Source organism: Girardinichthys multiradiatus, chromosome 17 (assembly GCF_021462225.1).
Source record: "Girardinichthys multiradiatus isolate DD_20200921_A chromosome 17, DD_fGirMul_XY1, whole genome shotgun sequence".
Lineage (NCBI taxonomy): Eukaryota > Metazoa > Chordata > Actinopteri > Cyprinodontiformes > Goodeidae > Girardinichthys > Girardinichthys multiradiatus.
The window spans coordinates 23,934,168-23,958,950 of record NC_061809.1 but is presented as its reverse complement, the minus strand read 5'-3'; the positions used below and the strand labels follow the sequence as shown (position 1 = coordinate 23,958,950).

The 24,783-nt window shown below is 39.9% G+C and overlaps 1 protein-coding gene across 12 annotated transcripts in view; it reads left to right on the top strand.

Moving 5' to 3' along the window:
• ppfia2 (PTPRF interacting protein alpha 2) overlaps nucleotides 1-24,783 on the top strand; it is a 222,827-nt gene that overhangs the window by 103,679 nt on the left and 94,365 nt on the right. The window lies entirely within an intron of this gene.

Below are 24,783 nucleotides of genomic sequence, written 5' to 3'. Positions count from 1 at the left end.
CTAATATCTAAAGGAACAACTGTAATGATAATGCATTGATTAATAAAAAAAAAAATGTTTCAAAAATCTTTTGCTGTATTGGAAATCAATAACATTTTTGGACACTTGATTTTTAATGTTGTGTTAACCAGCTATCACAGTGACTGATTGAATGGAGTGATGGACTACCAAGATGGCAGCAAAAGATGGTGGATATGGGCTAACAATTTGGCAGACACACGGCAGGCGTGATGATCCTGGATTAGAGGCTCAGCGAACCACACAGAAAATGGTGGCTGCTACTCTATTTACCAACCCTTTTAAGTCCCTCATGTACCATTTTAAATACCAGCACTACCAATTTTAATGTGTGTATAAGCGCTGCCTGCGTGCTTTGGCTTATCGCCGTGTGAATGAACAAGCTATGTTGTAAACACACAGCTCAACTAATGTTGGATACTGTCTTAGCATTAGCAGAGCTTTAACTTTAGCATTAGCAACTGGGTTAACAGAGACCATTTAGGACTTTCACAAGGACTATGCAGAAAAGGGAGAATGCCGACAAAACTGAACAAGCTCATGTTTCCAGACTATCACCGTCAGTGCTCTGAATTACCAATAGCCTCCGCACCGGCTTGCTCTAGGTGTGCTCTGAGGGGCAACTACATTTTTTCACGGGGCCAGGTTGATTTGGATAGCTACGCCCCTAATAAATGAAATGATCAGTGAAAAACTGGATTTTGTATTTATTAAGGCAAGTATTTTTTCAGGGCACAGTTGTGCAAAGTTGGAGAGATGGACTTGTTTACCTATTTTTATTTTGTACTGTAGAGGGAATTTGTTATAAGAAGCAGGTGATTGATTCTAGGTTGATTACAGACTCATAGCTGTCTCTGCATATAGATTATGCCAATAAAAACATGTTTTTCTCACTTGTTCAGTTGTTATAGCTTGCCTCTTGGCTTTTGTATATCTATTTCAGACTTAATGTGTGAAGTCTCTAGCTGGGGCAGAGATGGCATCCAATTTTCTACATGCAGCTGCTAACAAGGCACATCCTGCTACCTGCTGTGAATATAATTACAGTGTCAAGCCAGTCTATACTGTGTTTAGTGTACTATAACTTAGAAAATGGTGATGACTGCTATTGCCTTGTTTTGTGTAATGTTCTGCCCCAGATCAGTTACAGAAACATTAATTAGGCAAGAATGATGGTGCACACTGAGCAGTTAACTTATCAATTGTAACAGGTTAACTGCCCAGCCTGTAACTATCACAAAGAAACATCTACTGTAGCTACTAATGACAATTTATTGATTTATTGGTCCCTGCGGTTCAACTTCCAGCAGGACAATGACCTAAAGAATACTGCTAAGGCAACACTCAAAGGGTTTAAGGAGAAACATTTAAGTGTGTTGGAATGGCCTAGTCAAAGTTCAGACCTTATTCCAGTTAAGAATCTGGGGTTAGACCTGAAGATCGCTGTTCATAAGCGAAAACCATCCAACATGAAAGAGCTGGAGCAGTTTTGCCTTGAGGAATGGACAAAAATCTCAATAGCAAGATGTGGCAAGTTCATAGAGACTTATCCCCAGCAACTTGTAATTGTAGCAAAATGCGGCTCTACAAAATAATGACTTTAGGCTTGACTTTGTCCATCTTCAAAGTTATTAGCATGTTCTTTAAATGAATTTGTACAAACTCTCAAACAAACCATTTTAATTCCAGGTTATAAGGCAACAAAACATAAAAAATATAAAGGGAGGTGAATACTTTCGCAAGTCACTGGAAATGAAATGGGCGATTTGATTTTAAATGGAGTGGATCTCAACACTCTCACCCACGTTCTCTCATTTTCCATTTCAGTCAGCAGGTTCAAACACTCATGAGAATGAATTAATAAAAGAATATAAGATATTTACAAAAAAACAATCAGTATTACTGGCACTTCAGTCACAATCTCACATAGTTTATGTGTAGGCTAAAACAGTAGCTTATTTAAATATTTTTTCAAAGAGATGTCCACTAAATTAACTCTGGCCACTCTGGAATGTTCTCTGGCATTTCTTTAAAGGGACCTTTTATAGCTCCAGAGCAGTATGAAAAAACATTTTAATGGTTTTGAAACATTAGATTCATAAAACTTTGGTATACCTTGCCTACTTAGGTGAGTGCTGTGACTCTGGTGTTATGGCATTTTCCAGTATGAGAGGTTTGAGCCTTTTCTTTTTTTTTTTTGAACACCCTAACAATTGTTCTTTCACGGGTCAGTTTGGCTCAGATGGTTAAAATTTGAGCACAAATGGATGTTTCAACAGGGCAAAGAACCCAAATTGACCACCCCATGCCTAATTTTTTTTTACCTTGTATGGATTAGAGGAAATCCACAAAAAGTCACAACTGGAGTAATCGATTTTGTTTAGAAAATAACTGAAGGATTAAAAAGATAGCTCATATGCATCATTCGAAGGCCAAAACTTTAGGTTGTATGATAATTTAACAGACATGCTGTCTGACTATAAAGCACAAGCCTCCTTGTTTCCATTTGTTATTAATCCTATTTGTATTCAAAGGTTAATTGATACTGCAGGCCATGGTGATGGAGCTTCTCTCTCTGGGTCAGTTTAACCTTAAAATCCCTGTCCGAAAAATCGCATCCAAGTGTATGATCAAGTACCTCTTGTTTGCTTTTTGAACTTAAAGCAAGGTTTGTTAACAATTAAACAGTCTCATTGTTGAAGGAATATGCAAATATGTAAAAATAGTTTATTCTGAGGATGGGCTACAGCAAAAGATTTTGCTTCAGTTTATGACATATGATTGCAATAATCTGTTTAAAAGCAAGTTACAATGATGGAAAAAAGGTCCACTTTCCTCCAGCTTTCTAAAGCTTGGAGCCTTTTGCAATATCCCTGATACCAGCACTGAACATGTCACTGACTCATGTCAGCTTTGTGATCTATGCTAATTTAAACTGACAGCTTGCCAGCCGTGGCGTGGCTCGGGCCAGGCCCTGCAGGCCATTCCAGTTCTCACTGGAGGAAGGAGCACCACCTGCCACATGAGAATCCCTTCGTGCAAAGACCTCAGCATCCACTCTTGGTTGCTGGGGAGACGGTGATCGTGATTCATTTCCACTTAAACTGGCGGATGAGTTTTGCCACACCCATGAGTGTCTGGAAGAGAAGGCAAGGAAGGTCAACATGGAAAGTTGAAAAGAATATGTGTGGAGGAGTACCTTCTTTATGATCTTACTACAGATTGTATACATGGATGATTTTGAAATTATGTTTTGATAATGTTTTCAAACTTTTTATTTTTTGCTCTATGCTGCTTCTAAATTAAATTAAAATTCAATTAAAAGTTTTGATGACTTCCACATTGAAATTTTCTGTAAATTTTCTGATCATTTCAGTAAATTTTTGTTAGATATTTTCTTCAATTACTGTGCTTGAATTGGTACTCCATGCTCTAGTTTTGTCATTAACCGATTGCTTTGGGTGCCCAAGAAAAGCACAATTATTCCTTAGGTTGCAAAATTATTACAGCTGGGATTCGACTGCAAGACAGATCATTATTCACTTTGCCAGGAGGCCTAGCCTGGCCTGAGAAAAAGTTGCATAACTTTGCAAACCCAATTTCATTGAATGGACGAAAACATCTCAAGTGCTCATGAAATCATGGTACATTAGATAGGCCATGCTTTTTAAAAACTGGCAAAAAATAAGGCCGTATGGATCGCTGGGTGTGTGGCTGAAAAACCTTTACACCATACTGAGTATCTGGATTTATGCTTTATTCAACGACTCCAATACCAATAATAAAAAATGTCATCTGGACACGATACCTCAGATTGGAACTGCATAACCTGGTTGGAGATTGATCTTTTTAGATGCATCCCATTTTTAAAATGTGTTGTTTTTTAATTTAAATTTTTTTATGAGGACTCATCAAGTTTGACTTCTCATCCAGCCCTTGCATTTTGTTAACCAATACATTCATGTTCTGCAACAGATGCTTACACATACTGATCAAAACGGCTGTTAGCTCTTATCTGTGGTTTAATTTAGTTTTTAATGTCTTTGTACAGTAACACAAATATGGAACCTCCAGTTTCACCAGTATACTTTCTCCTGCTTGGCTGAATCTAAAGTTATGTCCATGCTGCATAAGACCAATTTTTGTAAAATCATGTTTTACTACCAGGTATTGAAATTCACATAACAAGCAGCCTGATCCAGATCATCTCATATGCTACTGTCTTGGAGAGTCTACTGTATTTTTGATGGGTCATGTTTACCAAGTGCTGCCTCTTGAAAATGCGGATATGCGTGCTGCTACAGCCTCAATACATAAATCTCCTCTGAGCTAAGCTTGCAGTTAGGATACTTCTTGTATGTTGTGTTAATGCATTAATGGAGAAGCTTTTAGTGTGTCATGAGAAAAGAAAACTGATTGCTTTGTTTCTGAACTCTGATAGGGAGCACTGCTGTCTCTCTGTGCTTGCAGTTGCAAAATGTCAACATCTCCGCAAAACATTTTTAAAATTATTGTATAGAAACATTCAATGATACGACTGTTATTTTTATCACCTTGTGCATGTTTTGAATTCTTCAGAAAGCTGCATTCTGATTTGCGACCTCCTTCACTCCTGCCACACTTAGTTTTGAACTTTTAGTTTGACAGACTCTGTAAAGGAGCTGTCAATGGCATTCAGATGTCTTTTTTTTTATTTATTTGTACAATGTGACGGCTTCTTGCTCAGAGTCGGCATTAAAGTTGGGTTGCAGGCACCTTGTAATCTGTCAGGAGTTTGTTGGCATCCTGCAAAGCTGCTGAAAGGCTTTCTTGGTATACAGCTGTGCGTCTGTGTAAAGTTTGTGCAAAGAGCACTGCACCATGCAGTGGAGAGTTTTTGCCTAGAGATAGCAATTTGATAATGCTCTCCAATATTTTTCCTCCCATTGTGATGAGGTACACCATCACACTATGTATAATTCAGGAGATGACTGTCAGCATTACATATGAAGACGGATAATGAAACCTCTACATTAACAGCTATGTAGTTACAAAAACGTTTAGTTTGCTGCATCAATAACTGTTCATTATTTAAACGCTCACATACCAGGTTCACAGTTGTGAATAGATGCCGTTCATTATTTTAAATAAATTTTGCACAACATAGCTCTGAATTTTATTCAGCCCAAAACTACTTAAGCCAACTGATTTGTTTTGCACCTTTTCATCAAAAGACTTGCTGCTCTTCCTAGAATAATTTTATATTCACCCCCTTCACACACTTTCTCTTGAAAACCTTGCTGAATGTCTTCAAAGCTCTTCTAGTGGGGGCTGCCACTCTCTCCTTTTTAAAACATTTCTTTCCTCCAACACTCTGCACAGCGCATTTAGTCCTTGGCATTATAATGATACTTCAGTATGGGATTGTTGAAGTGTGTGTGTGTGTTTGTGTGTGAGAGGGTTCTCATCACTGCACTCTTAATGAGACTTAACACTTGTACATCATCACAGAATACTTTAACCTTGAATAAGGATATTGTGATAAGCTGATGTGGGACCACATTTCATTGAGCCTATCTTGTGCTCTTTTATTGATTGTTTGTCATTAATGTTTGTTCTTGAAATTGTTGTTTTTTTTTGCTATTTCAAACGTTTAAGGCACGTCCTCTAATGCTAGTTCCAAGTAATGAAAATCAGTAATTGTATATCTCTCTAAGACACCCGTTTATTGTTATCTAATTTTGACTTAACAAATTAAGTTAACACATGCATTTGTTAAGAAAAAGCAAAAAAAAAACAAAAACATTTTCCATACTCTACAGAAATAAATTGTTTTTGAAGATGAAGTTTTTTGTTTTTTATATAGATTAATATGCAGAAAATCCCTAAATTTATTAAACTTTTTTTAGTATGAGATATTTTTGCACAGTTGATCATTATTCAGTTAAATCATCATTCTGCCTCTTTTGTCGGGTTTTGCCATGAGAGAGTTTCACAGCTCCTGATTAACATGTTTCGCTCGATCAAGGAAAAAGTTGCTGGTAAGATGACAACAGTTTATCTATTCTATAGTTTATCCTTCTAGCAATATGAACTAGTTGCTAGTGCTAGTATTAAGCTAGCACTAGCAACAGCTTTGCACTGGCACCCTTTTAGTAGGACAATAACCCATCTTCTTCTGGGGAAAAAAACCCTAATACCCGGTTCACACGGCAGGATTTTTATGCAGATTTTTTGCCCCGATCTTCCCCTTCCAACATGCCCGGATTATTGTGATGGCTCTTAAAATAATCTTATGAGATAATCTTGCTGTGTGTGGTGTGTTAAGAGTGATCTAGTCTGTTTGGAAGGACGTTGGGACTCCTCCGACCTCAAATCAGGGATATTTAACATGTTGGATTGTCTTGCCCCGAAATCCTACCGTGTGGGGTGTTCCTCGACGACAAACGAGCACGCAGCCTGTTGAATGTAACGAAAAGCCATTCAGAAAGTGACATGAAGGGAAACACTGAAGGGAATTACTCTGAACTCACGTTTGATCTCGAGAGGGTTTGTGAGGTGTCCCGTTTCAACTCTGAATATTTGTGAGTGAAATCTGTCTGTGTGTGGTGTGTTGTGCTTGCTGTGTGACTGGACACCACACACTGTTGGATCAAATCTGTTATATGTAATCCTGCCATGTGAACCAGGCATAGGTCAATACTTTGTTGGACCACTTTAGCTGCGATTTCATACGCAAGTTTTCTGAGGTATATTTATGCTATCTATTACAGTGTTGGCCAGCTAGAGACAGAAATGGTGGCTCATTCTTATTTGCAAAATAGCAAAAGTTCAGTTTTGACTTTGCATGGCTTTTTTCAACACTGACTTATCTTTCCACTGCTTTTATAAAGGACAAAAATTGTTTATAACCTAATATCACATTAAATCTGTCTGCAGCTTTATGCCTGACCTGTCTGATGATCAGCCATGTTTTCATCTCGTCTCACATTGATTATTGCAAGTCTGTTTTCGCTTGTTTTAACAAGTCTGCTTTAAACACACATCAGACCGTAAAAGAATTCTGCTGCCAAACCTTTGACCGGTTCACCTAGAATGGCCACATCACTCCGGTTTTATCTGCTCTTCATTGGCTCCCAGTTAAAGTCTGTATTGACTGAAAAATTGTAGATAACTTTTTTTTGGTCAGGCCCCTCAGTATATCACTGACTTCTTGTGTCACTATTCTTTAGAGCGCACCCTTCGGTTTTTAGGCCAGAATCTCAAAGGTTGCAAAGACGCGTCATAAAACCCAAGGAGACTCGTCCTTTCAGGCTGTAGCTCCCAGACTATGGAACTAACTGCCCCTTTCCCTTTGAGTGGCTGACTCTGTGGAAACCTTTAAAAAGCAACTGAAAACTTTGTTTAAGAAAGCCTTTGCCTGATGTATTTTAACTTTTGTTATTTTATGAATTCATTTGCATGTTCATTTATTGTCCTATTCTTCTTTCTTGTACAGCACTGTGATTCTTATCTGCGAGAAGCGCTTTATAAATAGACTTTTACTTACTTACTTTACTTGTTCAAGATGCTTGTTCCCTAATTTTCCCAACAAACATCTGAGGGCTTTATGTAGTAGCATTATTCATACGGAAATTGCATTGCATACAAGACTATTTTCTATATAGCTGACTTTGGAAGAGAGTTGTTTGTACTGGACTCCATTTAGGGCTTGTAGAGTGAAGGAGATAAATTACAAATGCGTTATATGATTTGTAGTCACAACACGCTGTGCTGGTCTGTCATAAAATAATGATAAAATTCATTGAAGTTTCAAACAAAAGTAAAAAAGTAAAACTTCTAAAAAGTGTTCCTTATGTTGTAGCTCTATTTAACCAAAACCAATCCTAATGATAAAACTGAAAAGAGAGCATATAAAACAGATATTTATTTTTAGGGTTAAAACTTAAGAATTTTGTGCAAAAAGCATAGTTTGCAAGAAAATAACAATTCTTTACTGAATTAATCTCTTGTTTGTAGCATATATAACATATATAAAATGATTTACAACAACTGGAAAACTAGCAGATGTTGAGAGAAGAACATCTGCTCCTCATTCAGCTCCTGCCTGGAGCTGAACATCAGTAAAACTAAGGAGATGGTGATCACGTTTTCCAGTAGTTGTAGGGAAATGGTGGCAGCTTTCACCACCGTTATCCATGGTTCTGTGGTTGAGACAGTTGATGAATACAAATATAATACAAATACAGACAATTAACTGTAGTTCTCCAGCACCGAGGGGATCCTGATGCACCAAAGGATGTAGGTACTCAGGAAACTGAACTATTCTATGTAAGCAAGAACATTTTATCATTTTATTATTCATTTCAGAGGTGTCAGCTTTCTCTATATGCTGCTGGTACCATTCCATTACTCTACAGTACAGGAACCGCCTACACACAATTGAAGGTGTGCTCCAAGATTATTGGACCTTCTGCTGGCCAACCGGGCACTGCGTACAAGCAGCAGGCTTACTCCTTGCATTCTTAGTGGCTCTACGCACGCTCTCTTTCCAGCTTTTTGATGGGCCACCTTCTGGTCGCAAGTTCTACTGTTCGGCCTGTAAGACTCCGAGAAGGAGAGCTTGCTTTTATTCCCAACGTTATTCTCCTACTGAACTCTAAAGGATGTAAATAACTAAGACTCCAGCTTGTGTGGAGTATTATAGTTTCTGTTGCTTAATCTGTTGCTTAGTCTGCTTTTTATTTAATTTATTATTTCTCTCTTTCCCCTTTTAGTTGCCCGTCTGGGGATAAATAAAGTTTATTCTGCTTCTGACTATATGTATCCCTTTTAAAGAAAGATGTGTGATGGAAAAGATGTGAACCCGTTATGAGCTAAGATGAAGCGGCAGGATGCATGACAGGTTATTGTATGATGTTCTGCAGCTGAGTGCCCATCTCTGTATTAATTTCCTTACACATTCTTTTTTTTTTTTTGGCTTCCTCTTTGTTCCCTGTGATGTTATCCAGGTGACAGGAAATAACATGTCACTGTTTTCCATATCGGTCATTCCTTTTTTTTCTGTCTTTTACGTGTGCTTCTCTTGATTTATTTCTCTTTTCATACTTCCTACAGATAACAATGACATCCATGGGCAGGTTTTATTTTTGCACCCTGTCATGGCTGTTTTGCTCCCAGAAGCTTATTCCCATCCAGCTTCATTAGATTCTGTCGCTGCTCATTTGAACTTGAAGGAAATGTGATGCTTCAAAGCAAAGGGTGATGCACTGCTGCACTTCTGATGTGCGGAGCTTAACTCTCCACGTTTGAAGTGGCTTTATTGTTACACTGGTGAAGTCGATCTCCAAGAGATCACTGGTTCTGTTAATATCTCCCTGCTACGTTCTGTTTTTTTCCACTCTAATTTAAAGCCAGTCAATCAGTTTGAATCTGTTTTCCATTCACCCGAAGAGTGAGTTTTCCATTATACATTCAAGTACACAGTTTTACTGCTGGCCTTATTAAGCTAATCTATGGCAACATTAATTTGCAATATCGATAAACTGACATGCAGATCACAAGAATGATCAGAGATGCAGAACCTGAATAAACCAAATATGGATGCTTCAAGCATAGAATTTCATAACATTACAGAGCCAGCCTGTCTTAGCTAAAAATGCTTTTATTATGATTATTAAAACAGGTGTCAACATCATATTGGCCTTGTCTTATTGGGGGACACAGCAGGCAATCGACATTTTGAAAACTTAATCCAACGATGTCCATGTATATAACACCAGCAGAGTCACTGAGGAGTTTGTGGGGAAAATGTCAAAGAACTGATGGAATAGAACTGCCAGTGTAGCCTGCAACTTACAGGTCCTTCTCAAAATATTAGCATATTGTGATAAAGTTCATTATTTTCCATAATGTAATGATGAAAATTTAACATTCATATATTTTAGATTCATTGCACACTAACTGAAATATTTCAGGTCTTTTATTGTCTTAATACGGATGATTTTGGCATACAGCTCATGAAAACCCAAAATTCCTATCTCACAAAATTAGCATATCATTAAAAGGGTCTCTAAACGAGCTATGAACCTAATCATCTGAATCAACGAGTTAACTCTAAACACCTGCAAAAGATTCCTGAGGCCTTTAAAACTCCCAGCCTGGTTCATCACTCAAAACCCCAATCATGGGTAAGACTGCCGACCTGACTGCTGTCCAGAAGGCCACTATATACACCCTCAAGCAAGAGGGTAAGACACAGAAAGAAATTTCTGAACGAATAGGCTGTTCCCAGAGTGCTGTATCAAGGCACCTCAGTGGGAAGTCTGTGGGAAGGAAAAAGTGTGTCAGAAAACACTGCACAACGAGAAGAGGTGACCGGACCCTGAAGAAGATTGTGGAGAAGGACCACTTCCAGACCTTGGGGGACCTGCGGAAGCAGTGGACTGAGTCTGGAGTAGAAACATCCAGAGCCACCGTGCACAGGCGTGTGCAGGAAATGGGCTACAGGTGCCGCATTCCCCAGGTCAAGCCACTTTTGAACCAGAAACAGCGGCAGAAGCGCCTGACCTGGGCTACAGAGAAGCAGCACTGGACTGTTGCTCAGTGGTCCAAAGTACTTTTTTCGGATGAAAGCAAATTCTGCATGTCATTCGGAAATCAAGGTGCCAGAGTCTGGAGGAAGACTGGGGAGAAGGAAATGCCAAAATGCCAGAAGTCCAGTGTCAAGTACCCACAGTCAGTGATGGTCTGGGGTGCCGTGTCAGCTGCTGGTGTTGGTCCACTGTGTTTTATCAAGGGCAGGGTCAATGCAGCTAGCTATCAGGAGATTTTGGAGCACTTCATGCTTCCATCTGCTGAAAAGCTTTATGGAGATGAAGATTTCATTTTTCAGCACGACCTGGCACCTGCTCACAGTGCCAAAACCACTGGTAAATGGTTTACTGACCATGGTATCACTGTGCTCAATTGGCCTGCCAACTCTCCTGACCTGAACCCCATAGAGAATCTGTGGGATATTGTGAAGAGAACGTTGAGAGACTCAAGACCCAACACTCTGGATGAGCTAAAGGCCGCTATCGAAGCATCCTGGGCCTCCATAAGACCTCAGCAGTGCCACAGGCTGATTGCCTCCATGCCACGCCGCATTGAAGCAGTCATTTCTGCAAAAGGATTCCCGACCAAGTATTGAGTGCATAACTTTACATGATTATTTGAAGGTTGACGTTTTTTGTATAAAAAACACTTTTCTTTTATTGGTCGGATGAAATATGCTAATTTTGTGAGATAAGAATTTTGGGTTTTCATGAGCTGTATGCCAAAATCATCCGTATTAAGACAATAAAAGACCTGAAATATTTCAGTTAGTGTGCAATGAATCTAAAATATATGAATGTAAAATTTTCCTCATGACATTATGGAAAATAATGAACTTTATCACAATATGCTAATATTTTGAGAAGGACCTGTATTTTGACTTAACATTGGAAGCCTTATCTGGTCTGGACACAAAAAGATCAGCTACATTGATAGTATTTGTTTATCCATAACTGCTTCCTTTTTCAATTTTCTTGAAAAACATAGCATTAGCTTTTGTTTTTATTTGAGCAGATTATCTAATTTTGACTTTTTGGGTACATTCAGATCAAAACTTTGAATCAAAATTGTTTCCAGTCATTACCGACGTTAGTCAAGGTTTTGTCATTAGTGTCATTGGTAACATCTGTTACAGAATGAGGTCTGTTTTTAATGCAGTGCCTTCTGAGGGATTGAAAGGTCACAGGCATTCATTGTTGGTTTTTGGCCTTGCTGTTTGTGTGAAGATTTTACCAGATTCTCTGAATCTTTTGATATTATGGACTGTAGCCAACGAAATCCCTAAATTTGTTGCAATTGTACATTGAGAAACATTGTTCCTAAACTGTTTGACTATTTGCTTATGCAGTCATTCACAAAGTGGCCCCATACTTGCTTGTGAACAACTGAGCCTTTCGAGGATGCTCTTTTTTTAAACCCAATTATGACACTCACCTATTTCTAAATAACCCGTTCACCTGTGAAATGTTCCAAACAAGTGTTTTTTGAGCATTTCCTATTTTCAATCTTTTGTTGCCCCAGCTTTTTGAAACCTGTTGCAAGCATCAAATTCAAAATGAGTGAATATTTGCAACAAAAAAAAAGTTTATCAGTTTGAACATTAATATCTTGTCTTTATAGTGTATTCAGGTACATATAGGTTAAACGATTGTATTCTGTTTTTATTTACGTTTTCCACTATGTCACAACGTCATTGAAATTGTCTGATTTTAATATTATTTAGTCAACAAGCAGAAGTAAAGTCGGTACAGTTCGCTCCATAAATCCAACACATTAATACATTCAGACCCAGCTTCAGTAAATCAAAACCCAGATAGTGGTCTAAACGTTTCCTCAAACATTTATATTCTGTCTTTTCTATTGGCCCATCTGTAGTCCCCAACTTAAATCCAGCTTCTGCTGTAGTTAGCCAAGAAATCTTGTAGTGCCTCTACACCACCTTTTTATCGCAACCTAACTTAAGATACTCCCATACCTTATACCCCTTTGACCTTTAAAAAACTTTTCTAACCCATCAATAAACAGATTCATAAATATGTGATGCACCAGAATTGGCCTGCTGCAGTTACATCAAAGTAATTTTGTGCATTTCCTCATTCAAAATTAGGCCTATGAGAGCAACTTGTTGTATTATGTATTAAGCTGTTGTGTAATCAACATTATACAGATTGCATAAAAAATGTACACACACGTTTAGATCAAATATAATTTCAGAAAAAAAAACTGCTTTAAAGGGGTAAAAATAATTTGAATGAAGCTGAATTTTAATTGGTGAATTTGATTTCCATAATGTAGTATCTATGAGTCATCAGCTCTTTTTATCTGCTGAAAATAGAGAAGACAACATGGGCTTTCTTAGGCTTACCCAGCAGGTTGTTTTTGAACATTGTGAGTCTTTTGAAAAAAGTTGCTTGCTGATTTTCTAAGCTCTTTGTTGCATGTCATCATAATTTAGCTGGGTCTTAAACCTTGATGAGAGCTACGACATGTATTCAGTTTTTCTAAAGAAATCTGATCAAAACTTGAAAAACTCCTCCAGTTTTGTTAAAATCCCAGCACCTTGGACATGTTTTTCGACCTATATCTGTGCCCCTGATTTTTACTCTCATGTCCTATAATTTCCAAGTATTCAATAATTAAACTGTTTCTTTCTGGCTGTTTTACCATAAAGGCTTGACTGGACTATTGCTGCAGCACTGACTGCTTTTATCCTATTTCCACATTAATTTTGACCAATGTCTGTGTGGGTACCTATTTGACCAAGGTCATTCTTCTAGTACTGTATAGGTTCCAGACTTGTCTTTCATATTGATTATTGGTTTACTCGTACTCGTCGTCTTCCGCTTTATCCGGGACCGGGTCGTGGGGGCAGCAGATTCAGTAGACGTCCCTCTCCCCAGACACCTCCTCCAGCTCCTCCGGGGGGAGCCCAAGGCGTTCCCAGGCCAGCCGAGAGACATAGTCCCTCCAGCATGTCCTGGGCCGTCCCCTGGGCCTCCTCCCGGTGGGACGTGCCTGGAACACCTCTCGAGGAAGGCGTCCAGGAGGCATCTGGTATAGATGCCCGAGCCACAGCAACTGGCTCCTCTCGATGTGGAGGAGCAGCAGCTCTACTCCGAGCCCCTCCCGGATGGCCGAGCTCCTCACCCTATCTCTAAGGGAGTGTCCGGCCACCCTACGGAGGAAGCTCATTTCAGCCGCTTGTATCCGGGATCTCGTTCTTTCGGTCATGACCCAAAGTTCATGGCCATAGGTGAGGGTAGGAACGTAGACCGACCGGTAAATCGAGAGCTTCGCTTTTCGGCTCAGCTCTCTCTTCACCAACGGACCGGCACAGTGCCCCCATTACTGTGGCAGCCGCACTGATCCGTCTGTCGATCTCCCGCTCCATTCTTCCCTCACTCGTGAACAAGACCCTGAGATACTTAAACTCCTTCTGACCTCCGAGCGTGGGTGCGGCAGGGCGGGGGTCGCTGGGCTCTGCGCTTACGTTGGGCGTCTCGGCCTCGTACTGGGGTGGGGTTTGCTCGTTTGTTGGTGGGTTCGGTGTGCTTGGGGTTAGTGGTCCTCGCCGTGCCCCTACGAATGCACAGAAGGATGGGTGGTGTTGCTGTGGTGCTGGCTCGGGGGGATCTGTGGTCTGGCTTGGCTCTATTGTTTTTGCTTGGCTGACCTGGATGTAGGTGGGTCTGCGTCTCTGGATGGGGGTGTTACTTCTTTGCTGCGTGTGCTGGGGCCTTACTGTGGCGCCTTTCGGCTTGCTGGGCCGGTGTCTTTCCCTTGGGCATGGAAGTGGGCGGGATGGTGCATCGTGGGGTCTGCTTGACTGCCCAGCTGGCCCGGTGGTCTCGGTTTGCCTGTCTATGGGGGGGGAGGGTGCAGGTAACCTATCATGGCCTGGAGCTTGCATTTGGGTGGGCCTGCCATTTTGGGTCAGGTGCGGTTTGGTGGCGGCATTGGTGTTGGAGTGGGATGTGTTTTGTTACCCTGCTTGCCTGGTTGTGGCTGGTGCCGGGCTTCGGGGGCTGGGCAGTTCCAGGGCGGGCTGGGGACATTGGTCCCAGTTTTCAGTTGGTTCTCGGGGCCTGTTACCTGTCCCTAGGTTTTTGCCCGGCAGATGTGCTTATGCCTCCCTCCTTTGTTGGGACTCGGCAAACAGGGGTGCCTATTGGGGTCAGCCGGGGAGCTGGCTCCCTGGGAGAGCGGTTTGCCCCCCAGTCCTTCCCTCCCGATCCCCGAACACCTCCCTCTGCCAGCTCCATCACAATACCACTCATGGAGGGCCTTGGGGTGTGCCATCGGAGTGCCGCAAGGGTTTTCCATCTCTGCGGTCCCATGGCAGCCTGTGCCCCAATTGTATTGTACAACTTAGACACTCTCACTTATAACATTTTCATGACATTCACATGTAGGGCCTTGGGGGTGGGCGCACTCAATGGCATCAGGAGGGAAGGATATCCTAGTAGCCTAACCTCTGGTGCCTGCGCTCACCTCTAAGGGTATAATTGCATGTAGACATTCAGGGTTCAGAATGGGGGGGGCCAGACCCTATTCCCCACCGTTTTTCTTTTTAAATGCACACTACAACAACATGCATCAACACCACATTTGAGCTGGCGGAGGCAGGCTTGGGGTCTTTTCACACCCCCGTTCGCTATTTCCCATCTGTGGTCGGAGGCCGGGAGAGGGAATGGGCCCTCTAGTCGGGTCTGAGCTGGGGTTGGGGGTCGGGTCCTGGGGATTGTCTGGTGCTGGGCTGGCGTTTCGGCTCTCTCGGGATCGCTTGGGTTCCCTTGGATCTCAACCCCTGGCTTTGGGCCCTGGTCTGCTGGCTGGAGGGGTGCCGGAGTCCGGCGGGGGGGGTCTTAGCTGGCGTTTATTGGGATGTGGACCCGCTTTGATGGAAGGGCTGGCCAGCTGGACTGCTTCGTGACCGTGCGGGGGTGCGGCTGCGGCCTGTGGGGTGGAGGGGTTGTGTCCACTTCTAGGGTGTGGGGTCACTGGCGTTTGGATCGGCTGGGCGGCGATGGTGGAGCTGAGCTGGATAGTGTTTCTCCCTGGGCGGTCGTTACAGTGGCAGTGATGTAGTGTTTTTTGTTGCTGAGGGGGGCGTGGTGGGGTCACTGGCCCTGGGTGCCTGCCGCTGGCCGGGGAGTTTGTCCCATCATGGTGTGGGGTCAGGGGTCCGGTTGTGGGTGTTGTGCTGGGTGGGGTCTGCCCTGTTGCACCGGTGGGCGGGGGTGGCGTTGCGCAGGGCCCTTGCCTTGCCTTTGCGGTGCTGTGTGGTGGGGGAGCGGGGTGCAGCGGGGGTTCTTAAAGCGGGGCTGTGAGTGGAGCTTGCGCAGTGTGGCTTTATCGGCTTCTTGGCCACGGAGTTCACCTGTGGGGGTGTACCCCTGTGGGGGTGGGGATTCGTGCCGTTTGGGTCAGGGGGGCAAGAGCTGGGCCGGGGTCACCCGGGTCTGGGCAGTACCGGTGCTGTCTGCCTGCCTCTGCCCCAGGAGGGAAGGGGACCACCTCCTGGGTCCGCCTGGACCTGGGAGTATAGAGTATGCATGGGGAGTTCACTCCATTCCTGTTGTTTAAAGAACGGATTGCATTGAATCCACTGTTAACCAGCGATTTTGGCTGCCCCTCCTTCACCTGTTGCTGCATATTGCCAGTCAGCTTGTTCAAAAGGAAAATATGGTAACTGCATCTGTGCCAGAGCATGTTTGCAGAGGGCTTAGCTCTGTCTTTGAACACCATATAGCAGTAGCGGAGACATACTTCTCAGCCACAGTGGAACCGACTATCAAGTTGATGCATGACTTAACCAACTGTGCCTTTGCAGTACTGAACCTCCTTTCCTCTTGTCACCTGTAGCACAGCCCCAAGAGCTCTGTTTGTCCTTTACCTTGCCAGTGAAGAGAGCCAGAAATGCAGCGTACAGGATTTCTAAATAGATGGCATTGTTTCCCCATGTTATCGATTCTACGACTTTATTATCTCATGGCTAGGCAAACATTGTGGCACACATGAGTACACACACTGAGGCCCCACAGTCCTCCTGCCTCACAATGGGATCTTCATTATGTGTCACTTCAATATGAAGGAGGGACTTTTCTATAACCAGCTGGGGGCTTGGTTCTGCGTGCGCATGTGTGCTTGACTATAACTATGGTTTGATTTCAGTTTGATTCCTTTTGCAAACATAAATATTATAAAATAAAACTTTAATTGAAAGTAATTCATTTATTACTCAGAAGTATAGCATTGGTCAGTGTCAAAACATATTACATTTTCCTTATTTTCCACCTTAAATTTCTATCCTACCAATAATATGGTTTAAATACATTTTTAGAGAGATGCCAGAAAACGTGTCAAAGTAATGTCAGAATTTTGTGGTTTTTCTGCAATTAGCTTAGTCTTCCTGTTATCTTTGCTCAGTCTTTCTTTTCCTGGATGAACTATAGACACGCCTTGATGTCTCATAGAAAACAACCATTCAAAGACGGTGGAGTAGAAAGTCACATGATTCGGATTACTGCCTGAGTTCTCTGTGCATATCATTTGTCATTTTTGTTAGAAATCGCAGATCAGCAAAAATTTATTTAATTCTATGGAATAATGATTTGAAAAACTTTTAGTTTAACTCTATGTATGAAAACCATATTTAATTAATTTGGTAACATTATTATAACTGTAATATGGATATTTAGTTTTGGCAGAAGTTAATGTTGCTTTTCAGTTTTTAATATTGTAGAAATATTTAGATAAAATTTCTGTGTAAACACTGTAAAACTGATATTTTAATTCAAAGTCACCATACCACAAGAATCTCATATCAGACCATGTTTACTGTGAAGTATAAATAATCTCATTAAGTCATTTCTATCTGCATTATTTCATCAAAAAATGATTGAAGATACTGCTGAATTACCTAGATAATTAAAACTCACCTCTTTCTATTCAAGTTTTATATTAAAAGCTCTGTAGGAAACATTTTCCTTTTTTCTGTCTTTTATTCTTTTGTTTAATGACAGCTTTTATATATTTGTGGTAATAAGGCTTCAGCACCATATTAAGTTTCTGGCTTTTACCCATTTACCAAATGTTATCCATTGATTGGGTAGATTTTCCACTGCCTAGAACAGGTCATTAAATATGATCAAAATTTTCTGATCTCTATAAATGTCATGTTTCAATCATCCCTATTTTCACTTTCTAAAAGAATCTAGAGGAAGAGGCAAATGAAGCTGCCAGTTTTAGAACATGGTTAATGAAAGATAATACTGACATAAAATATTTAAATTAATGAGAATTTCAACCCAACTTCCATTGTACAGATGACCATGGATCTTCTTTTCTATTACCCTAGACGTGCTATTTTCAGTTAAAGTTTCTTAGTATTACCTATATCTTGTATATTCATGTGTCACATTTTAATGTCTTTTTGGATCATAGTGTTTAGGGCCCCTGTGATGTGAAGTACTTCTCACTTTCACAGTTCCTTTAAGTATGTTTACTTTGGTTTTATTTTTAGACAAATTACTTTATCAAGTGTGTGTGTGTGTTTTTTCCCCTCTTTTCTATAAAATAGCTTTGTTGAAGCAGAAAACATTTAAAGTAGAGCATTTGATTGTTTTGATCTTGTAGGTGGCAAAATTCCCAATCATCAGTAAAGGTGTTTCCAAGGAAAGACGTTTTACTTCTTATTATGATTCTGAATGTGTATCCTTGTAGAAACGATTGCTTTACAGGCATCAACTTCTTTCTTCAGTGTCTTCAGATGTCGGGTCGCTTCTATTTTTATTATTCTAATAAATGTCAGCATCCACCCAGCAGTCACAATGAATCCAGCCTGATGTATTTCCACACTGAGATGTTGCTGTTTTTCATTGACAGTTAGGGTTCAGAGGGGAAACAAATAAAATGATTTTTGTGACTTTCACTATACAACCACAACCACTGAGAGACAGACTTTATATTTGAGACCAAGTCAGTCCACCAGGAGCATCAGGAGAATTTGTAATGTGAGGGGAACACATTCCCCCTTCACACATAATTACTGCGACTTCTATTCAAATTGCCTTTATGTCCAAATGCTTGCAAAGCTAATATGGTCGAACTCAGCATCGAAAGTAATTTGTTTAATGCAAATCAGTGGATTTTACTAATATCAGGCGTTTTAACTATGTTTCACCTGCTTGTTTTTGATACTGAAGTTGAAATTTAAAGAGCACAAAGGTACGAGCAGCAAGATTACTTCTAGCTCTATAAGCTCTTAAAAAGTTTTCTCATGTGTTTTCAGTTTGCCTGCAGGACTCGGAAACATTTAAAAGTCACAAGTGATTTTATTAGAAAATTAGAAATTATACCTAAAACAAAAATAAATAAATAAATAAATAAAATAAAGAGTTGAAAGCTTGATGAAATTATATTTTCACCAACATTACTCTAAGGCTTAGCATTTAATTTATTTATTATTATTATTAACAACCCGTTTAACACCAAAGTGATGTGGCATCCAATGTGGAATCAGTTTTTTTCTATTCTTAGTTTTTTTTTGTAACAAATGTTCAATTGTTTTGATCATGCACAAAACTTGTGTGATTAAATCATGGGGGTTAATGCAGTAGCAGCATTTAAACAAAGCCTGGAATTTCCCACATTTTAAAAGAGTTTTTGAATTTTGATTGGTAGTGTATATCTTACAGTATGACTTAGTGATTTAAACACCCTGATAGTAGATGACTTCTTGAGAAGGCAAACCTAACATATAACAAGGAGAGTGGGGCAGAATTAAGCTGGAGAAAGGCTGGTGCATAGAGCCTTGGCTTCTGGGGCTCGATAAGCCTGAAAGGTAACAGAAGGCTACCTCAACTCGGACCAACCCCCTGGAGGGAGAAGAGTTGAGGTCTGGTGCAGTGGGCCAGGATGTGCACATGAAAATATATTGTTTTCTCTAGAACGATGCTGAGACTGGTTCTGGTATTATTTGTAGGGAAATTCCGCAGGTTGCGGAGAAACATCCTATTGCTAATGTTGTAACTGTGGCGGTAGCATTGTAATGGGTTGACAAAGAAGGCATCATAGAAACATCTTTGCCAAGTACTAAAAACCACAGGTCCTTGAGACTATAGGATGGTTTTTAGTCCTGTGAGGAGGAGGCCAAACTTACACCACAATCAAAGGCATTCTTGAATCTAACTTTATTCTTCGCATGTCTAAGTATCTTGATGCAAAAATAGAAAACAGAGGTCTGGAGACAATTCTAACATTCTGGTGATATGTACCTGAATGTTGGTATGTAAATCCCAAATATCGTCTAGGGAGTGGTTTTCCAGCCCTGCACCAACACATCTGATTCAAAGGAATAAATTACCTCAACAGCTCATCCCTGAGTTCTGCAGAAGCCTTTTAATTACTCACTGATGGAAATTAGGTCTGTTGAAGCAGGGGAACATGTAAAATATGCTGAGAAGTGTGACCTGTAATTTCAGATTGGGACACACTGCTCTAGGCTTTAAATGTATAAAGCAAAAATTATTTGTACCTGAAGTTTACTTGATGTTTAATTTCTTACAAAATCAACCAGAAATCACTGGCTTCTCATCATGCATTAAGTTCAGGAATATTGTTGGCTTTCAGTGAAGGAAATAATCACTTTTTTTTTCTCCTGCATCATGCAAATAATCATTTTATTTAGAACAGTAGAGTGGAGATGTTGGCATGCTTTGCTATGGTAACAATGCTGTGAAATGAGGACTTGTTTCCAGGGTGATGTGTTGCCCTATTGTAGTCTTAAAAATAGATTTAAAAAAATATGCTCCGCCTTAAAACAGCCTTGATTTGAAATGCATCAAGTGGTGTCATCTATAAATACTGCTTTTTTATTGCCTGATGTGCTTATCGCCTTTTGCTACAAGACATTCACCTTTGCATGGTGTAATGTTAAAGCATTTTAAATCTCTAGTGTAGAGATCATGTGGTTGAAACCCATTCATTTTACCTCAAATTTAATTTCTGATCATGCTGATAGAAAACCCTGTCAAAAAACAGGGAGCAATCATCCCAATCCTTTTACAAAGTCCAGTTCTGACTATAGTTACAGTGATGATGTGTACAGGTCAGCACCTTGATCCAAAGATCCTGAAAAATACATTCATGTCAATTTGTTTTGTGCCAATGCTTGTAATGTGTTTAGACTTATTAACCCACATTCAAGTTTTAATTAAGGATTTTCTCTAGCAGAGCCAACAGCGGTCTTAATGAAGAGGGCAAGCATTGAGGGGGGCCTGGGTGGGATATAAATAGCGGCTTTTGTAGGCTAGGATTCCCTGACGGTCCAGAGTCAAATGTGTAGCTGATCATGCCAACTGATTTGGTTGTAGAAATGCCTCAGGAAAGGGATGTGATTTGAGAGCAATCGTTTTATTTCTCGTTCACAACACAAATATGACAGTGTGTTATTTACATTATATGTGGATACAGTGCTATGAAAAGTAGTTGCCCTCTTTCAGATTTCTTCAGGTTTTGCTTTTTTTCTCCCCTAGATTATTCAGAGGATCAAACAAATTTTAATATCAGACTAAAATTCCCTCGATAAATACAAAAATCTGTTTTCAAGTAATTATTCCATTTCTTTAGGGGGAAAAAACGATTTAAAACCCGTCTCCATGTGGGAATAGTAATTGCGCCCCTTTTTAAATGAGGAATTAACCACATTTTTGAAAAGCTGAATTAAAGTGTTTTATTTGTCATAAATCACCAAGGGTTGCACAACCAGCTAGTAAGGTTAGTTGGCAATTACTTATTCACATAGGGTCAGGTTGGTTTGCTTTTACCTCTAATAATTGAAATAATATATAATATTAATAATAAATAAAAACAGCTTTTGCTATTTACACAGGTTATATTTGGTGTTAAAATGTGTTTGGTCTAAGAAACGTAACTGGCATCAAAGTAAAACAAGAACAAATCTCTAAGGGGAAATACTTTTTCACAGTACATTTGTTTGTACAGCATAATCTGGCAAATGTAAAAAATTGCGCTGTGGTAGCCAAACATAGATTTTAACAAAAAGGATGAACAGGTATTGATTTTCTCTATTTGGAATAGTTGTAGATTTTAAAAATGCAATAGTAGGTATTTGCAGCAAGTTGAAACAAGTGAAATGTATGCACGCATAATTTAAATGAAACCTTGTTACTAGATGTTAATTCAACTATACCAAATTTCCATGATGTCTCACCTTAAAAACCAAGAATAAAAACATTAAGACATCTGTTTGGTTGTTTTTTTCTTTTTCTTTTGGCCATTAACTGGCACAGATTTGATGGTAAGGGCCAACATTATTTGTGAGCTCATTATAAACTGACCTCTCCAAGTTTTTGCATCCTCTCTTCCTTCTGCTGTAGTGTATAAATAACGAGGTATGAACTTTTTTTTTTTTTAACTACCTGTTAATTTACTGTGTGTCGTTTTATCTTTTTATCGGCTATTTACAACACTTGATTTTTTTTGTTTATTTGTTTGCTTTGGCAGTTTTGTCTCCGTTTCTTGTGATGCTGAATCTACATCTTTTGTTTTTAAATTTTTTTAAAGTCAGTAAATGTTAGTTTTTCAACAGGAGTTCTCTTCTTTACTGTAGAGGTCTAGAAATATTTTGCTATTATCCATTTAAGGCCATACAAAAATGTTGACAAGTTTAATTTTAAAATATTTAACAAATTACTGTTGTACCTACAGTTTTTGGTGGACATTTTGTCTGTTTTGCATCTTTTGTGTTTCTTAACAAACCCTGAGCTCTTCCAAGAACAGCCAAACTTATGCTGAAAATAATACACAGGTTGTACTGGATTTTATTTTGGGGTGTTCTTTCGGTTTGCAGAGCTTCTGTTATTCACTACGAGGAATCTTTGCAGGTTCTCTACTGTACAAAGTGTAAATGGGAGTCATTCATACTGACATGATGTGGAATTTGTTTGATCATTGGAATTTCCTTGAAGGGGACTGTTGTACCCCAAACCTGGACAGATTTTTACAATGAGGGAGAACTACAGTTGGCAGTATATCCTGTTAGCCATCATGCAGTCTTTTTCCTTCTTTTTTGTTGCCTTTGATGGATTTCCTGTGTGGTTAAAATAATACGTGTTAGACAGGAATGAACCTGTGCCTTTGAGACATGCATCAACCTGTTTTCCTCTGACATTGCTTTTTTAGGCTCATCTATTTGAAGTGCCAGTGACACTATTTTGTTAGAGCATACCTGAAGTATTCTCCAGACATAAATAGAAAATGGATAAACAGACAATGCATTAAGTTTTTCTCTGTACCTGGGAGTCCAGAATAGATCTCAGCCAGTAATTACTAGCTTTCACAAGAAGTGTGTCTTTACAGTGCGAATCTCCTGCCTCTATTCTTAGCTTTATCAAGAAACAGATTGTATACATCAAGTCAACCTGTCAGCTGGATTTATTGTCCTAAACAGTCTGGTTAGTTAGAAAAAGATAAGGTTATGGCAATGATAGCTTCAAAACAATTGGCTTGGACCTCATGACTTTCAGATAAAGAAAGTCTGCATAAAAGCTTACTTAATTAAACAGGTTACAATTCACAGCAGGCAAATGCAGTAACTTCCACACTTATTGGCATCCCTAAAAAGATGTGAAAGAATAAACTCAGTGGTAAAATCTTGACCTTGAATTTTAATTTTAATTTTACTAAACTTACTGAGTGGGGTGAAAGCTCCATGCTGAGAAATATAAATTTTTACTATAATCACCCAGTGCCACAATTTTTACCCCTAAAATTTATCCGTACAAGTTCATCAGAGTTTTTTAGGAGCTTTAAATTGGTAATTTTTGAATTCCTATATCCCTGCGGTATAAATATGAAGTAGCACAGTGGGGTTCTTTTGGCCATTCTTCAAAATGGTAAAGACAAAAAAATGCCATTTCACTGTACATGAGCTATACTGTGCCACACTTCCCCCACAATTACCAGTGATTTTGCTGCATTTGTTGTTTGGGTATGCATCTGCAAGCTCTCTGATGACAGACTAAAATGACACAAAATGAACGCAGGATACAGACTGGATACATGATCTCTATGCGCTGTATATTTAAGGTTGAGCAACAACTGACCTTTTTAAGATGAGGTGAGATAAGGTGATAAGGTAAGGTTATTTAGGAGAGCTTGGGATAGAGCTGCTGCTCCTCTGAATCGAAAGTAGTGGGCCGAGGGGGTTTAAGCATCTGATCTCGCACTGGAAGGAGACAACAGGGAAGTAATGGAACTTGCTGGAAAGACTGGGAATGTCTTGGAATCCATGAGAATTAGCTGGGGAGTATTGTTGGGAAGAGGAATGTATGGATATGTTTTCAAACTGCTGACAGTTTATAGTCATTAAAGTGCCTGTGACGTCGAATTTTCATGATGAATCCAATTACATTTATGGAAAGGAAACATTGATACAATATTTTAAAGAGTAAATTCATGTCACTGAAATGAACGGTTGCTGAGATATATGGTCTTAGATTTCACTAAAAAGGGATTTCCAGACTACTCCTTTGTAATTTTGTTGCTGCTACAATGGCCAGCAACACAGACAGCAGCGAAGAATCTGATTTTCTTTAGATAAATTTCAGCCGCTATCACAGAGAGACACAGCAGAGTCAGAAGAACAAAGTCTGCTTTCATCAGATGGCCGAGCACAACTGCTGCGGCCTGCTGACGTCAACCAGAGTCTGTTTGCCGGATACCGGAGCACGGCCAGAGTCAATATGCATGAATCATACCACACCACCAGGAAACAGAACCAGCACAACATCCGTAGTTTCAAAATAATTCACTAAAGATATTAATAAATGCACACACAGATTTATATATACACATTCTGATTAATCCTGCAGGCTGTGGTTATTAGCAGTTGTTAACATTAGATCAGCAAATCAGTTACTGGGTTAACTAAGGTATTTTATATACCAAGCAATTAAACATTAAATGCACCAAGTTAAACAACAAATGAACTCAGGGTACTCAGTCATTGTAGAACAAAACACATTAATATATCTGGATGCATCAAACATGAAGCAGTTTAACTGGTTTAACTTCCACAGAATGAGTTATTTTGGGCTTGCTACCGCATTTATCACCAGCTTTTGTTGCGCAATCTGCGTATGGTTCTAGGAGTTTTCCGGGCTT